Source organism: Pteropus medius, unplaced genomic scaffold, assembly GCF_902729225.1.
Source record: "Pteropus medius unplaced genomic scaffold, Ma_sr-lr_union100, whole genome shotgun sequence".
In the NCBI taxonomy this organism is placed as follows: Eukaryota; Metazoa; Chordata; class Mammalia; order Chiroptera; family Pteropodidae; genus Pteropus; species Pteropus medius.
Window position 1 is genome coordinate 16,255,610 of NW_024352787.1, and position 19,123 is coordinate 16,274,732.

Consider the following 19,123-nt stretch of genomic DNA (forward strand, 5'->3'; position numbering starts at 1 on the left):
CTTCTTTATCACAGATTAATTGATCATATAGGTGTGGATTTATTTCTGGCTTCTCTTTCTGTTCCATTGATCTTGTGTGTTTTTATGCCAGTACCATGCAGTCGTGATTACTACAGCATTGTAGTATAGTATGATACTGGATAGCATGATACCTCTAACTTTGTACTATGGTTTTGGCGGTTCCATATAAATTTTAGGATTATTTTTTCTACTTCAGTGAAGAGTGCCATTGGCATTTTGATAAGGATTGCATTCAAATCTGTAGATTACTTTGGGTGGTATGGACATTTTAAAGATGTTAATTCTTCCTACCCATGACATTGGTCTAGGCTTCCATTTATTTATAACTTATTCAGTTTCTTTCTTCAATATCTTATAATTTTCTAAGTACAGGTATTTTACCTCCTTGATTAAATTTATTCCTAAATATTTTTTGATGCAATTGTAAATGAGGCTGTTTTCTTAATTTCTATTTCTAATAATTCGTTGTTGGTGTATAAAGATGCAACCAATATCTATATATTAATTTCATATCCTGCTACATTACCGAATTCTTTATCAGTTCTAATAGTATTTTTGGTAGACTCTTTAGGGTTCTCTATATATAATATCATGCCATCTGCAAATAATGACAGTTTTACTTTACTTTTTCCAATTTGGATGATTTTTATTTTTTTCCTCTCCTGTAACTAGGACTTGCAATACTATATTGAATAAAAGTGGTGAAAGTAGACATTTTTGTCTCCTTCCTGATCTTAAGGAAAACACTTTAAGCTTTTCCCTATTAAGTATGATGTTAGCCGTGGATTTATTATATAAGGCTTTTATTATTTGAGGCATGTTACCTCTAATCACACTTTGCTGAGACTTTTTATCTTAAATTGGTGCTAGATTTTGTCAAATCCTTTTTCCATATCTACTGTATGATCATATGATTTTTATCCTTCATTATTTTATTTATGTAATATATCAAGTTAATTGATTTGCAGATACTGAACCAACATTGAATCCCAGGAATAAATCTCACTCGATCATGTTGTGTGATCTTTTTAAAGTATTGCTGAAGTCCTTTCGCTAATATTTTTTTGAGAATTTTGCATCTACAATCATCATGGATATTGGTCTTTTGTTTTATTTTGTTTTTGTTTTTGTAATGTCTTCATCTGGTTTTGCAATCAGGCTAATGGTGGCCTCTTAAAATGAGCTTGGAAACCTGCCTTCCTCTTGCATTTTTGGGAATAAGTTAAGAAAAAAAGGTGTTAATTTTTCTTTGAATGTTTAACAAAATTCACCTGTGAAGCCATCTGGTCCAGGACTTTGTTTCATTGGGTGTATTATGATTATTGATTTGATTTTTGTTGTAGTTATCAATCTCTTCAGATTTTCTGTATCTTCTTGATTCAGTCTTGGAAGATCATATGTTTCTGGGAATTTCTTCATTTCTTCCAGATTGTCCAACTTATTCACATATAATTGTTCATAGTATTTTTTTTTATTAATCCTTTATATTTCTATGGTTTCAGTTGACACTTCTCTTTTATTTCTGATTTTATTTATTTGGGTCTTCTCTTTTTTTCTTGATGAATCTGGTTAAAACTTCATAAGTTTTGTTTTCCTTTCCAAAGAATCAGCTCTTAGTTTCATTAACCTTTTGTATTGTGTTTTTAGACTCTATTTCATTTATTTCCACTCTGATCTGTGTTATTTCCTTCCTTCTACTCAGTTTGGGCTTTGTTTTCTTTTTCTAGTTTCTTTAGAAGTAATGTTAGATTTTTGTTTTGTTTAATAAATATTTTCTTTTTCTTGGAACCACCACTCTTTGCTTCCAGTCCTCTCACCTCCACCTTGCAACTAGTTCTGGTCCCCTCAAAGGTGCACTTTCGGTGGGTGTAGGTGTAGGAGGGGACTGCGATGGAGGCCACAGTCCTTTCAATACCAGCACTTCTACCTGAAATCTCTCTCCCTGGAGCAGAGGCCCAGGCTCTGTTTGAAATTTTAAGGCTCCAATATTAGAGCTCTTAGGGGCTCGAAGCTTCTCTGAGCCAGAGTCTCAATGCCTACCCACCTACTGAGACCAAAGCCTCTCCCTCAGCCTGCCATTGAGCTTCTGGAAGGCCACACACTGATCAACATGCCAGCAGCTCCTTTCCATCCACACAGGAGCAGCACCCTTAGAAAACTCAAGATTCAGATGAAGTCTAGCAGAGTCTTCTACAAAAAGAAACATCTTTGGTCAGCTTGATGCTTTCTGGATGCTGATACCCTAGGGCTTGAGACAGAGGCTGCTGCCCACCCAAAAAGGCAGAAGCTGTTTCTGGAGTCAGAGAGGAAAATCTCACCAGTGTGGCCACCTGGGCTGGAGCATACACTTCCACCTGCCCACTCCACACACAAAGAAGTTTTTTCCACTTCTCTGGAGGCCAGGCTACCTGGTTTCACTGGCTGGCAGCTGCTGAGTGGCGCCCTTCGTTTAGAAAGTAGGTCATCATCTCATTTTTGCCCTTGACCACACCTTGGCGGCCAACACATGGTACATGTCTGTGGTGACATGTATGGTCAGGCTCACCGGTGCTGTCCATGACACATTCACCATATTGCCCCAGATGTTGTACTGAGGCTTGCAGCCCTGATCACCTCAGCTACCGCAGGGCCAATATTGAGCCCAATCCTCATCTGGAAGTTGTCAAGGTAGTGCTTGTTGATTTACTTCATTTGGTCCATCAGCTTCATGGAGAAGTCAGCTAGAGCTTTGATGTGGTTCTTGCCCACCTTGTCATAGGTGGAATCATTGAGGACCCAGATAGCCATATAGGTGCTGCCTGAACCGATCCTTGCTGATGATCTTATCAAAATCAGTGATGATCTCATTAAGCAGCTGCAAGCATTTGACATCCTTGTTGGTGGACTCCAGCTCCACATAAAACTCAAAGAAGTTTGAGATAGAAGTGAACATGATGGCAAAACAGGGCTGATAGCAGAGTTCGTCTGTGTGCAGCTCACAGGCCAGAAAGTGGGCTGCTACATCCATGGACAGCATGTTTTGCTATAGTCATCAATTATAGGCCTGCAGCTCCTCCAACTCCTCCTTCTCCTATATGGCCTGCAGTTTCCAGAGGAGGTTGAGGCCAGTAGTGAACTCTACCTGTTGGGTGTGTAGGTACAGGGCCAGCACAAAGACTGAGGTGACAGTGAGCTTGACCAACTTCAGCACCACCTTGGCAGAATGCTTAGGGCAATGTTGTTGAAGTCTTATGGCGTTGGCAGTGACCAGCAGATTGGCATTGTGAAAGAGTGTGACACTGGACAGCTCAATGATGAGCAAATATATGAGCCCAATGGCCAGCATGAGCACCAGCATAATGCAGCTGAGTAGGCCAGCGGGCTGAGCAGCACGCTATAGCTGAAGTAATCGGGGAAGTTGCAGTTGGAACAGGGCCTGCAGGAGAATCCCTGCTCTCACCCAGGGATTGTAGTTGATGGCCAACACCACCACGTGGCATACATTGGCCTGGCTGGTTTTTGGAGTTGCACATAAACATGTTGCAAAAAAAGCTGACAGGAACACCAGTGGGATGGTGGACACCCCAACAAGTCTACTGTTCATGTTAGACTATATGATCTTACTGGAGATGGTGTGAGGGAGGAGGGACTTCACACAGCAGTAGAGCATGGACACAAATACCATCAAGGTCAGCAGCAGAAAGCAGATTAGGTAGAAACTCAACATGAACACGGAGTGAGGCACAAAGTTAGATTATTTGAGATTTTTCTTGTTTATTGAGGTAGGCATGTATTGCTATGCATTTCTCTCTTAGAACTGCTTTGGCTGTGTCCCATAGATTTTTTTTTTTTTTTAAGATTGTGTTTTCATTATCATTTGTCTCAAGATATCTTTTGATTTCTTCTTTGATCTTGTTGTTAACCCATCGATTGTTTAGTAACACGTTATTTAGCATAACATGTTATTCACCTGTTTGCGTATTTATCAGTTTATGTATTATACTTGATTTCCGATTTAATACTATTGTGATTAGAGAAGATGTTTGATATGATTTTGATCTTCTTTAATTTACTGAGACTTTTTTGTGGACTAACATGTAGTCTATCCTGGAAAATGTTCCATGTAAACTTGAAAAAAAACATATATTTTGATGCTTTGAGGTGAAATACTCTAAAATTATCAGTTAAATTCATCTGGTCTAATGTGTCATTTAAAGCTGCTGTTTCCTTGTTTATTTTCTGTCTAGGTAATCCATTCATTGATATTACAGGGATGTTAAAGTGCTCTAATATTACTATTAATGTATTATTGTCAATCTCTCCCTTTTTGTCCATCAGTATTTGCTTTATATATTTAGGTGCTCCTATGTCGAGTGCATAAATGTTCACAAAGGTTATATCCTCTTGTGGGATTGATTTCTTCATCATTACTAATGTTCTTCTTTATCTTTTGTTATAACCATTATTTTAAAGTCTATTTTGTCTGATATAAGTATTGCTATCTCAGCTTTTTTTGTTGTTGTTTCCATTTGCATGAAATATCTTTTTTCATCCTTTATTTCAGTCTGTGCATGTCTTTCGATCTGATATGGGTATCTTGTAAGCAATATATGTATGGGGCTTGTTTTCTGATTCATTTAGCCACCATAATCTTTTGATTGGAACATTTAATCAATTTATATTTAAATAATTATTGATAGGAATGTAATTATTGTTATTTTATTATTCATATTTTTTACTTTTCTCTTCTTAAAGAGAACTTTTAACATTTCTTGCAATACTGCTTTAGTAGTGATAAGCTCCTTTAGCATTTTCTTGTCTGGGAAGCTCTTGATATCTCCTTTGATTCTAAATGATAACTTCTCTGGGTAGTGTAATCTTAGTTATAGGTCCTTGCTTTTCATTACTTTGAATATTTCCTGACAGTCCCTTCTGGCTTGCAAAGTTTCTGCTTGGAAATCAGCTGACGGTCTTTTGTGAACACCCTTACAGATAACTAACTGCTTTTCTCTTGCTGCTTTTAAGATTCTCTCTTTGTTTGTATCCTTTGTCATTTAAATTATAATGTGCCTTGATATAGGACGCTGGGTTCATTTTGTCTGAGACACTCTATGTTTCCTGGGCTTGTATATCTAATCTATTTATTTATTTATTTATTTATTTATTTATTTATTTATTTATTTAGCCAGGTTAGGGAAGTTTTCAATCATTTTTTCTTGAAATAGGTTTTCAATTCCTTGCTCTCCTCTCCTTCTGGTATCCTTATAAAGTAAGTGTTGTTACACTTGATGTTGTCCCAGAGGTCCCTTAAACTATTCTTATATTTTTTAATTCTTTTTTTCTTTTTCCTGGTTTGACTGGCTGTTTTTCTCTTCCTTGTCTTCCAGATTGTTGATTGGATCCTCTGCTTCATCCACTCTGCTGTTGATTCCATTTAATGTGTTCCTCATTTCAGTTATTATAGTCACCATTTCAGACTGGTTCTTTTTTACGGTTTCTCTCTGTTTGTGTAAGTTTTCAGTGAGTTCATATATTCTTCCCCTAAGTTCATTGAACATCCTTATAATAAGTGTTTTGAACTCTGTATCTGGTAGATTGTTTGCCTCCATTTTATTTAGTTCTTTTTCTGGAGTTTTGTCCTATTCTTTCATTTAAGACATGTTTTGGGGTTTTTTTGTCTCATCATTTTGATTGCCTCCCTGTGTTTGTTTCTTTGTATTAGGTAGATCTGCTACATCTCCCAGCCTTGGCAGGGTGACCTTATATAGTAGGTGACCTATGGAACCCAGAGGCACCGTCTCCCTGGTCACCTGAGCCAAGTGCTCCAGGGGTTGTGTAGGTTGTGTGTGCCTTCCTGTTGTAGTTGAGCCTCAATTGCTGTTGGCATATCAGTAGGTGTGACTGACCTTCAGCATGACTGACTGTGTGGACTGGCCATGACTAAAGTTGATGAGCTATTGTGTAAAGGCTGACCTCACAGAGTGTGATTAACTATAACTGGGCTTGGTGCCTGCTGAGTACACTCATTGAGTGTGTCATTTGTGGAGTTAATTGGGTGGTGCTCTGGTGTGGTCTGAAGCCAGCCACCAGGCGTATTTATTCAGGAGCCTCTTGGGAGAGTATCTTGTGTAGGCCACCACTGCCTGTGCTTGGCCTGGGGACACCTAGTAGGAGCTACAATTGAAAGGATTTTCAACTGGTGGGTGCCTCTGCTAGGCTTGGAGTTGCCTGAGTGAGGCTATGCTGTTAACTGAGGCTTGCTGCCACTAACGCTCATCTTTGGGCTCCTTACCAAAAGATACATGCTCACTGAGGCCAGACACTGCTCGCTGGGGTTTGTGGACCCTTCAGAGATTTTAAGACAATTCACAGCATGGGCTGAGGCCGGCCATTTGTAGCAGCCATGAAAAGAGGTTCAAGCCTGTGCATGAGTTGGGTGTGGCAGATTCTCAGATAATCACCAGGGTAAGGGACAGTTTGATGGAGACTCAGATTTGTCGCCCACCTGCACCTATAGTCTGGGTACAGGGAAAACTCAACAAAGGAACCTGCCAGCACTTTAATCTCAGAGGCTGCACCTCTATCCCTCACTGTGAAGCCAGACAATTCAATTTCTCCCTGTATGTCCCTGGAACTTTTCCAGCTTCTGCTCATGTTCTGGAGCTCAGAGGGAGTGAGTCTAGTCTGTCAGCTAGTAAATTCATGTGTGGACACTTTAAGAGGATTGCCTGGCACTCCAGCAGTCCTCCGTCTAACCTAGCAGATGTGGGTACTCCTTTCACAGCACTGGTAATTCAGGCTGGGGAGCTTGGTATAGGGCTACAACCCCTTAGTTCTCAGGGGTGACCTCTGCAACTGAAATATCCCTCCTAATCCTTAACTGCCACATGTAGTTGTGGAACCAGCCCATTTTGCATCACCGCCCTTTGTACTAGTCTCAGAGTTAGCTTCTCATTTATATCCTTACCTATAGATGTTCTATTCAGCTGGATTTCAGGTGGTTCTCCAGGTTGATTGTTCTATATTTTTGATGTGGTCATAGGGGGAGGTGAGCACAGTGTTTATGTATTTCTCCATCTTGAGTGGAAGTCCAAAGTTTTATTGCTTTGCTCAATCTAAAATTTAATTTTGCTTGTGGAAAAAGGATAGATCTAATTTTATTTTTATTCCAAGTGGAAAACCCAATATTTTATTGGTTAACTGATTTTTTCCTCACTGGCTTATAATGCCACCTCCTGCATATACTTTCCAAACATGCATATGAGAGATTTTTCCTGAACTTTTTATTTTATTCCATCAGCCAATTGATCTAGTTGAAAACTATCCTAAATATATTTGATCATGTAATATTTCTATAATTTCAGTATAAACTTGTGAAGTGAAAAATTATGTTGAGACTTTATTATAGGAATTACGTTGAATTTCTACATTTATTTTGGGAGAACTTCCACTGAATCTTTTCTTCTCTGAATATAAAACCTAATTTAGCTCTGCATTTATTGAGGTTTTCTTTTTTTTTCTTTTGTTCTTAGTTACTTTATAGTTTGTGTTACCATACCAAATATATAATATATATATAATAACATATAAATATATATATAATTTGCATTTGTAATTATTGGTTGCTAACATATAACCATATAATTATTTTTGCATGTGGATATTATATTTAGAAACCTTACTGAACTTATTATTTAAAATAGTTTGGAAGAGAACTACTGAATTTATTCTTCAGAAGAAAAAGCAGACCTGAATATTTCACATTACTGAAATATTTGAAATATGATGACAAGTTTTTATCTTCTAAACTTCAGTGAAAGCTGCTTGAACAAACTATTTAATGAATACCTGCTCCTACTAAACAAGCAAGATATCTGATGCATTAAAGAAGTCAGAAGCTAGTCACTTCACTTTTTTTTGTTGCTTCCAGTTGCTACAATACTGTCAAATCACATAAATTCACTTAATGTATCTATGTAGATTCCCAGAATGGAATTGGTGGGATCATATTTTTAAATTCCATGCATTGGTATTACTTCTGCATGCTTGATTACTTTCTGCATATCATACAGAAAGAACATGCTGAAAAAAAGCTAAACCACCATAAGTTGTCACTGAGTACAGAGCGGCATCAGCCACAGTGGTAGGTGGAAGAAACACAAAGATGAATCTCAAGCCCACTCCCAGGGGAGCTTGCATGTTTTTTTGGCTTTTATTTGAGATTCAGCCTTGTTTCTCTCAAAATAGTCCAATAATTTTTGGTCATCACATAATTTATACTTATTTTTAAAAAATATGAGTTGCCAAGGAATATATGGGAACTCTCTATATTCTTTGAAACTTTCCTGTAAATCTAAAATTATCTGAAATAAAACTTTAATTCTAATTTATTAATACAGTTACACTTTATCTTTTCTTCCATTACATTTTCTTAAGTCAAAAAAATGAATTATAAATTAATTTAAGCTAGTAGCTTTTCTCTTATTAAAAAAATGACTTTATGTAAAAACTTAAATTTCCAAAACAAAAAAATAATTTGATCACAAAGGAAGGAATATAAAGATGAATTCAGACACATTATAAACCAGTAAAACACATATTATATATGTTCGGTTCGGTTCGGTTCGGTTATGCTATGCTATGCTATGCTATGCTATGCTATGCTATGCTATGCTATGCTATGCTGTGCTATGCTATGCTAAGCTATGCTATGTTATATTGGCATGTATCTAATGCATTACTCTCTTATTCCATGTGTCTCTAAGCTAAATATACTTCTTATAACTTTCATAATAACCCTGTGCATTAAGCACTATGATTCTGTGTCCTTTATAGAGTGACTCAGAAAGTTCAGTAACTTGTTTAAAAGTGACAGAAACATAGCACAAAACAGTCTCTTTGGATTCAGAGTCCCTGTTTCACTTGGCTCTACTGCTTTTACTAATGTGATTTCCAGAAATGGAAAATTTCAGTCATTGAAACCACCTCAGTGAACAGAGAAATGCTTTCATTGTTGTTGGACTTGGTTCTTAATTTTCATGCTACCTTTATCCTTGATCCAATTTTAAGAATATGACTGGTTGGTCTGATGTGGTGTTGGAGAGTGGTTTTAAAATAAGGTGTCCTATATATAAATTGAGTGGTAGCCATATTTGTAGATCATGACCCTATAACACTGGCCCTAGTCAAACAAAATAAGGGTAGACATTTGACTCTAATTGGGCTGATCAAAATTCCTCTCCCAGAGATTTGGAACTGGGACCCTATATGTGCTAGTCAGTTTGGGGTTCTCTCTAGAAGTAAAATCTATAAGCCAGAACTATGTTTGAGTGTTTGTGCCATTTATAGTAGAAAGTGAGGAGAAAGAAAAGAATAAAGCAGCAGTGCAAATATATCTAAAAATATCTTAGAAGATATATGTAGAGAGGGCAAGAGACAAAGAAAGGATGAGGGAATGGAGAGAGAGAGAGAGACCTGCCTAATGTCCTAGGTTATCTGTAGCTCTTAAATATTTGAATCTAATCTTACAGGATTCTTCTCCACTGTCTCTTTTCAATGCCATGAGATACCTCAGCCATATTCCAGTGGCACCAACCTGGTATTGGCTTCTGGATACATTGCATGTTTAAAGTGGCTCTTTTCTCTAAAAGGTAACATGTGGTGGCTTCTAAGAGGACTATTTGTTGACACAGTCCACTAACATGGAAGATGGCCTGCTATACCCTTCACTTTGGTTCCTGGTTCTCCACTGTCCATACCCACTCACCCAATCAGACTTCTCTGTTGAAGTCCCATCACTTCTCCTAGATGGGACCATCTCTTTTAAGAAGGTGCCAGGCTGTTTTTTTCCCTCACACACCTGGCCCATATCTGGTCAGAGGAAACTTGTGCCTTTCACCTTAGGTAGATGAGTGTTTATTTCCCAACCACAGCCCTCTATTGTCCTATGCTGCTGGAGGCAACCTTGAATTCTCTCTGGGGAGTTTTCTCAAAGGTTCTCTCATTAGGACTGAGGTTAGGAAAAGCACTTTTCTCCATGGGAGGGGGCAGAAATCACAGCATCAGAAGGGTGTTGAGCTAAGGATCACAAAATTAGTTACTGGCCACCTCCTTTCCAGGTTATGGTTAAAAGATCAGCCCTTTACTTTGGAACGTAAAAGTGGAAGGCAACAATTGCCTGAGGTTAAGACTAAGAACAGATTTTCATTTCTACAAATATAATATACATAAATGTACTATGCATAGTATTTTCTAAGTTTCATCTGCTCATTCAGAACTAAGGGTCATTATTTATCCAAAATATACTTAATGAACAGGGTCATTTGGAAATCTCTCAAAACTCATAATAATCTGAGTGTTTAAAAGATTGATTCATTCTTTGATTTTATTTCTGTCATTTGGCCTAATATTTCTTTAAGGTTAAAATTAATAATACTTAACACCAAATCCTTCTTTTTGCTTATTTCTTAGCATTTGAGACATGATTTCAGATAAATGATTTCATTTTATCTTTATAGTAGTCTTTTAAGGCTGACGTTATTACAGAAGATAAGAGACATTGAATCCATTACACAGATCCAATGCTCCTTATTTTATACTGCTGCTACATTTTAAGCAAATGCATAAATACAGTTAAAATAGCAACAACAATGACACAGGGATCCTCACTTGAAGAAAAAATTTTAATTACTAGTCATGTTTGTAGTGGAATGAGTTATTACCAACAGTCTCATCTAAGTCTCAAGTGTTGTGGTTAGTGTGAGTCAGCCAGGAGCAGAATAAATTAAATGACCCTCTTTATGCCAATGTCTCAGGCTTCCTGGTGAGGTAGAAGTTGAGGTAAGGAGAATATATGAATTTTCTCTCTTGAGACCTCAAACCAAAAGCAACCCTATGTTATAAAGATTTCTGTTCTGTAGGTCTATAAAGTTATGAAGACCATGCCAAGCTCGAAGTCATGTAAATAAAATACAAAATGTGGGCACATCAATTTCCCTGCATTACACTCCCATGGCTTTCCACTTGAGCAGCAAATTCCCACCCATCTCCAGGTTTGATTCCACCGGAATGAAAGTGCTGACAACACACAATCGGCGTCTACTATCATCCCATCACTTTCAGCTGAAGTTTCCCACCCAATTTCTGTTTTGCATTAAGGTTAACAAATATATTAAAAATTAAAGTAATCTTTTCCACTTTGTCTTCTCCCTTGTTCTAAATTCCCTTCCCAATTTCAAGGCACGGTAAATATATACATAATTCATTATGGAATAGATTTTCTTTCTCCTTTTGCTGTACTTTTTCTATTTACAACTTCTTAGCACCTTCCAGCTTTGAAATTTCCTGCCTATTCCCACCCTCATCCACATCACACAACAGTGTATTTTGTAAGTTCTTCCAAGTAAGCTGATAAAGCTTATTCTTTTATTGTCTGTATAATATTCTATTTTACTGATATTACAAAATTTATTTAATGCTACCATTCATTAGTTTATACTATGTTCAAGACTTTTGTCATTATAAACATCTGTAATCAACATCTTTGTCTCATATCATTTTCCATACTACGTTTTCATGCTTACAATTTCTATGGGATAAATTCCCAGCAGTCAATGCTGAGTCAAGGGCATGTCTATTTTCAATTTTTAATAGATATTATCAATTGCTTTTCAAAATGTTCTGAAACAATGTACATTTTCAACTATAATGAATGAAAATCTCCTGTTCTCGCACACCCGTGCAGTAGCAGGTATTATCACTCACTAATTTTTATAATGGCGTAGTTATAAATGACATCTAGTTATTATCTTAATTTGTAATTTCCCTATGAGAAAGGTGAATATTCTCATATGTTTATTGGATTTATAACTTGAATTATTTGCTTTATTTGAATTTACTCTTCTATGAAGTGTCTAATCATACTTTGTCCATTTTTAATTTGAGTGTCTATTTATTATTAATATAAAAACTCATGAGAAATAAAAAAATTATTTAAAACTGAAAAGTACATAAATGAATAAAAAGCTGCTCATAATATGGAGATTAACCTTTAATCTGTCATCTACTCCACAAACACTATCCCTATTTAACATAATTTATAGAATAACTATATCCTTTCTATTAAATTATAAAAATTTTATTTGTTTTTCACTAAAACATGTTCTCTCTTTGGCAGTATACACTCATGTGTCATATAATGATGTTTAGGTCAACAATATACTGCATATATGACATCATTTCATAAAATTTTAATGAATTATGAGCAAAAAGTTTGTGACATTGAAAGAAAAGGCTAGATTGGACTAAAATGAATTTACTGCTTGCTCTGGTTTAAACAGACAGAGGTTCACCATGCTTTGTACCCACCCTATGCCTACCTGCAGCTGGGAGCCTCAAGTTGGCCAAGGAGCAGAAAGAGTGGGCTAGGGAGGAGGGAAGCTCTGGAGCCCACCCCCAATCCATACCTGCCTCTGCACACACATGCACACACCCACACACACACATGAACACAAAGTCACTTCCTTTTCTTCCATTTATCTTATCTCACCTTCCATTTATCTCTCTTTCCTTCCAATCCCATTCCTCTCTCTCTCTCCCTACTCCTCTCTTCCTCTCTCTGCCCCCCACCCCTTCTCTCAAGCTTCATCTTTCTGGGTCTCTCAATCTCTGCTCTCCCTTTCCTTCTCTTTTTGCCCTTTCTCCCTTCCTCCCTCCTTCCTCCTGATATCTACTCTCCTTCTGAGGATGCCTCCCTTCACAGGCCTTCCCCTGTCTCCTAAACATGCACAAGCACACACACACACACACACACACGTTTTCTTTTACACTGTACTTTTACTGTAACTTTTCTATGTTTAGATACACATATACTTACAATTGTGTTACAATTGCCTACAGTATTCAGTATAATAACATGTTGTGCAGGTTTGTAGCCAAGGAGCAATAGGTCATACCATATGGCTTAGGTGTGTAGCAGGCTATATCATCTAGGTTTGTGTAAGTACACTCTATGATGATTGCACAACGATGAAATTGCCTAATGACACATTTCTTGAACATATGCCTGTCGTTAAGCAGTGCATGACTGTATCTTAAATATTTATTTATTTAATCAACAGGAGCTCATTTTTTGAATAGGGTGTGAGATGAAAAGTTAGTTTCTTTGGGAAAGCATTAATTTCTTACCAACATTTACTAAATTATTTTTTCTGTCCCCACTGATCTGTAATAATACTTTAATTATATTCAAAATTCTTATGTATTTCAGAGCCTATGTATGGACTGTTATGATCCAGTGAGTCAGCTATTTTTATAACAAATTTTAATTATTTGAAATTTAAGATAAATTCTTGCTTTCCTCTTCCATTCCATGTTTTAAAAATATATAGAAAATTCTACCATGTTAATTCAGATAAATTTTGAAATAACTAGTTCAAATTTCACAATTTTAATTAGAATGGCATTACTCAGGTAAGTACCCTAATTTAGAGGCTATGGACATCTTTAGTCTTTACGAATAAAGGTAATCTATTTAGACGAGGCTGTGTTCGTGTCACAAGTTATTTAGTTGTCTTTATATTTCTTATTAGAACTATTCTTACATATTTTATATTATTGGGTGTTTAGAGAATGAAATATCCTCACTTTTAAAGTATGTTTATTATACTTTATGTTTCAGAGAAATTTTAAAGGTAAAGGGATCAATGACTCTGTCTATAATGCTGTAGAAGGAAATATTACTCAGAAGAGTTTGAGAAGGTTTCAAAAATTAATTCCTTTAAAATCATAATAACTGAACCCAATGAGACATCTATTTGAATAGGGCACTGGTTAGCAGCTTCCAGTGTATTCTCCCTTGATGTCTCCCCAAAATATCCATAAAAACTAAGACAGGCAATTGACCTAATGTTAGATTCTAAGAGGGAATGACACTAAATATATGCCAGATGACACAAGGTTGAGAAAGAGATAATCAAGGCTTATCTCATGAAATATCTTGGCTTTGCTCAATGAAACCAAAACACCTGGCTCAGTCAGAGTAGAGGGATCTTCGTGAATACCTCAGAGAGTCCAGAAAGGCCATACTACAGGATAAAGGACTATGCCCCAGGACTAAAATAAATACTGAGGTGAGAGTGAGGTGAGAGTGAGGTGAGGTTCCCAGGGTGCAAACTCGCATGAGTCTGAGAGTAAATGTCTCCTCTAATATTGTGTTCTGGGCAACTCACTTGCCTCATCCTAATTTTGGACCTGCAGAGAGGACTTTAACATAACTGTTATTAATATGCTAAAAAAGAGAACACAAACAAAGATGGATAAAATTCTTGAAAACGATATTTTAATACAGAATTAAAATTCTCCAAAAGAACCAAATTGACATTTGAATATTGAAGTATCTAAAATTAATAAAAACCAATGGATAAATTAACAAGTGGATGGACAGAGAAGAATTCAAAATTAGTGAATTCAAAGATAGATCAATAGAAAATAGCTAAATGAAAATAATAGAGCAAGAAAAAAGAAGAAGCAACCATAGAAACAGAAGATAAAAGCCATATGGGGACATAGTCAAAGATTTAACATAATTATAATTGGAGTACCAAAAAAGAAGAGAGAGAGAATGAGGAATTAAAATAGAACTAAAAAAGGATGATACGTAGAAAATCTCTTAGAAATTAAAACACACACACTTATAAATGACCCATCAGCCAAAGAATCAATTTTAATGGAAATTAGGAATTATTCTGAAATATTATGAAAATATATTTCAGAAATTAGAAAGCATTTATAGGTTTAAATGCATATACTAGAAGAAAGTCTTAAAATTAATGATTTAAGCATTTAATCCAAGAAGCTGGACAAGAAATCAAATTAAATCCAAAGAAAGTACAAGAAAAGGAATAATAAAATTAAGAATGGAAACAAATGAAATAGAAAACAGATATATAATACAGAAAATTAATCAGGCCAAAAGTTGGTTCTTTGAAAAAAATTTAATAGATTTGATAAATAATTAGTAAGACTGTTTAAGAAAAAAAAAAGAGAGAGAAAACAAAAATTATCGATATCATGCATGAAAAAAAATTATTGTAGATCTTATAATTTTTAAAGGATGATGCAAGGATACTATAAACAACTTTATGCCAATAGAGTTGAAAATTTAGATGAGATGAACAAATTCCTTTGGAAAATATCTTAAATCCTTGTAAAATGAGTCAAATACCTTCCCACAAACAAAACACCTGGACCAAATGGATTTACTAGTGAATTCTTCATACACTTAAATTAAAAAAATTAATCTTATATAAATTCTTTCTGAGACTAAAAGGAAAACACCTTTTAGTTATTTTATAAAACCAATATAATCTTGATACTACAACCGCATAAAGACATAACAACAAAGGAAAACAAAAGCCAATGATTTCTCTCATGAACATAAAGGCAAAAATCCTAAACAAAATATTAGCAAGTAAAATTTGGCAATATAAAATATAGTAGTACAACAATCTTTATTCTCAGATATCATGATTGGACCATTATAATCAATAAGTGAATTTAACAGAATTTCTGAATAAAAGGTCAGCACAAAACAATATTATTTTTATATATTATAAACAACAGTAATAAAAATTAGACAATAAAATAAAGTGGAATTTATAATAGTATGAAAAATATAAATGTCTAGAAATAAATCACCTGATGCAAGAGACCTTTACACTGAAAACTGGAAAACAGTGCTGACGTTAAAGATGATCTAAGTAAATGGTGTAATAGTTAACTACTTCTGTGTACAAAATTACCTCAAACTTTTGATTTAAAAGTCATTTTTATTATTTCACATATTTATTATTTCACATATTTATTATTTCACAGTTTCCATGGGTCAAAAGTTTGGACACAGCTTAGCTAGGTTCGCTGCCTCAGTGTCTCATAAGGTTGCAATCAAGATGATAATGGGCAGCATTTTCATCTGCAGATTTGTCTGGAGAAGAATTCGCTCCTGTACTCATTTAAGTTGTTAGCAGAATTCATTTCTTTGTGGCTATAGAAGTGTGAGTTTCTTTGCTGGCTGTCTGCTGTCTGCTCAACTCCTAGAGGCTGTCTGCAGTTTCTTGCCATGTGGTCCTCTTTGCAGGCAGTTTACAAGATGGTAGTTTGCTTCTTCAAGGTCATCAGGAGAGCAAGAGTAAATCTGATAGCAAGTCTTATGTAACATAATGTAATCACCTTAGTGATAGCTCATCATCTGTGTCATATTCTGTTGGTTATAAGCAAGTCTTAGGTCCCACCCACACTGAAAAAAAGAGATTATAGAAAAGAATGAACCCTAGGAGGTGGATTCCTGGGAGTCATAATGGTGAAATATACCATATCTATGGATTGGAAGACTCAATATCATTAATAGAGGCAATTTTCCTAAAATTAATCTATACATTGAAACCATCACAATCAAAATCTCAGCAGATTTTTTTTTCTGTAAATAGATTCCTATATTTCAAAATTCTAAAGTTATAGGGAAATGCAATGATCCTTGAAGAGCCAAGGCAATCTTGAAGAAAACAAAGGGGACTTTCACTATCAGATTACAAGATTTACTAAAAGCTATACTAATTTAAATACAATGACAATGGCAAAAAGAGAGACAAATATTCCAATGGAACAGAATAGATTCGTTCAGAAACAGACTCACACATATACTAGTACTTGATATATAATAAAGGCACTACCGCAATTCAGTGGAGAAAGGATGATATTCTCAAAAACAGTACTAAAGCAATTGTGTATCCATATTAAAAAAAAAAACGATCCTGACTCCCTCCCTCACATCATACTAAAAAAATTAATTCATGGTGGATCATAGGTCTAGATCTTATCAAAGAAAATATAGAATAACATCTTGATGACTTTAGAGGTATCAAAGATATAATAAACAGATACCAAAAAATTCCAAAGAACTAAACATAATAGAAAAAATATTTTTTACTTTAATTATGAACTTAATGTCTCTTGAAAAATGTCATTATGAATGTGAATAGGCAAATCAAAGACTAAGAGAAGATAATCACAATCCATATATCTGTCAAAGAACTCATATACAGATTATATAAAGAATTTCTACAATCAAAAAAAAAAAAGATAGGTACCTGTTTATTAAAAATGGAGAAGAGCTTGAATATGCACCTCACAATGGTGGGTATTTAAATGAATAATAGGCATATTCAAAGGCCCTCAACCTCATTAGTCATTAGAGGAATGCAAATTAAAATCACAATATGATACTACTAATATCCACCAGAATATCTAAAATTAAAAGAGTGAAAATGCCAAATATTGCTGAGGATGTAGAGTAATTGGAACTGTCATGCAAAGCAGGGGAAAGTGTAACTTTGTTCAAACACTTTGGAAAACTATTTGGCACTCTAATAATATTCACATGTGCCTATACTATGGCTCTAAAATTCCACTCCTAGGTATAAATTCAAAAGAATCATATGTGTCCTAAAAAAGGAATATGCAAGAATGGCCATAGCAACTTTTTCATAATAGCCCAAAATTGGAAAAAAGAACTGCAATGTCAACTGGAGAAAGAATAAACATATTGTGCTATATGCATGCAATGGAATACTACACAACAATCAAGAAAATAAACTGATATACACAACACATATGAATCCCCAAAACATTTTGTTAATTAAAAGAAGCCAGACACAAAGAGTATATATTATATACTTACAATTACATAATGTTCAAGAACCATAAAAATAATCTGTGGGATTTGACCTTAGTGGTTACCAGAATAGTGGTTGAGGATTTTTTTCCCTAGAAAAGAGCGCAAGGGAAATCTCCGGAGTGAGCCAAGTATCTATATTTTGATCTTTGTGAGGATTACACAGTTGCATACATGTGTAAAAATTCATCAAGTTGTATACTTATGATTTTTGCACTTTTATATGAGTTATATCTCAAAAAATAGAAAAAGCAAAAAATAAAATGCATTCTATATTCTAATTTCTTACTCTATTTTTAATAATGTAAAAATAATTGTGATTAACTTAAGAAAATATATAGAACTCTGCTCAGCAGACACATATACAAAGAAAGGTTTAATCTTATCCTAATAGTGTAGTTAATGATGTACATTTATAAGTTTTAAGTAAAGCAATACTTTGTGGTATTAAAAAACAAACAATTTTTCTATCCCTAGGTTATGAATATATTTTCTTATAACAACTTCTATTAATATTTTAGTTTTATCTTTACTTTCAGGTCTTTTATCCATATGGAGGCTACATTTGTTCACCATTTTAGGTTAGGATCTAGTTTTTTTTTCTTTTTATAGTGATTACCTTCTTTGTTCTTTGAAATAATTTTCTTTTTATTATACATTAATTTCCATTTATACATGGATCCGAGTTTTCAATTATTTTCTCTTGCTATTCTGTGGCTTTGCGATATGCCTTAGTACCAAGCAGAGTATATTCCCTTCTCACAGTTATCTCCTACTTCAAGTTAACTATACATAGATCTTTATATTTCAATAAACATTTAGAATAAATCGAGTTCATTATAAAACTTCAAGCCAGAATTTTGACTGGGATTGCATGGGATTATGTTTATTATGTCAACTCATAGTTTTCATTTGGTTCTTTTTATGACTTCTTTCTGCTTCATATTAATACTATCCCCCTTCCTTATCCTTGGAGGTATTATTACATTTATTTTAAATTTGTTGCTCATCTGCTCGAATAATTTTTTTTGCAATGCTTTTCACTCTTGATTTTTTTAAGTTATGTTCTTTTCTTATCTGATTTTTGGCCTGTAACTTTAAGTTTCCCTAGGAATATCGCCTACTTTGTTCTGTAATGTGCTTAGGGTAAGGATCAAAGCACAAACTCTAGCTCTCATTCTACTAAATAGTTTAGGGAGAGTTAAGAGCTGAACCCACAGAACTCCATTGATCATCACCTCTTTACTGCCACTCCACTCATCAACTTCTGGGCCAAAAAGCCATCTATAAACTCATGCAAAGAAACAACAATCCACCAGTTCTAGGATTTGGTAGGGGTGTTGGGGGAGATGGGGAAAGGTGGAAGTCAAGGTCCTGGGCTTATTGCCACATTTG

The 19,123-nt window shown here is 35.1% G+C and overlaps 1 pseudogene; it reads right to left on the bottom strand.

Moving 5' to 3' along the window:
- Positions 1 to 2,435: 2,435 nt before the first annotated feature.
- On the bottom strand, positions 2,436 to 3,748 carry LOC120591450 (adenylate cyclase type 5-like; annotated as a pseudogene).
- Positions 3,749 to 19,123: the final 15,375 nt, after the last annotated feature.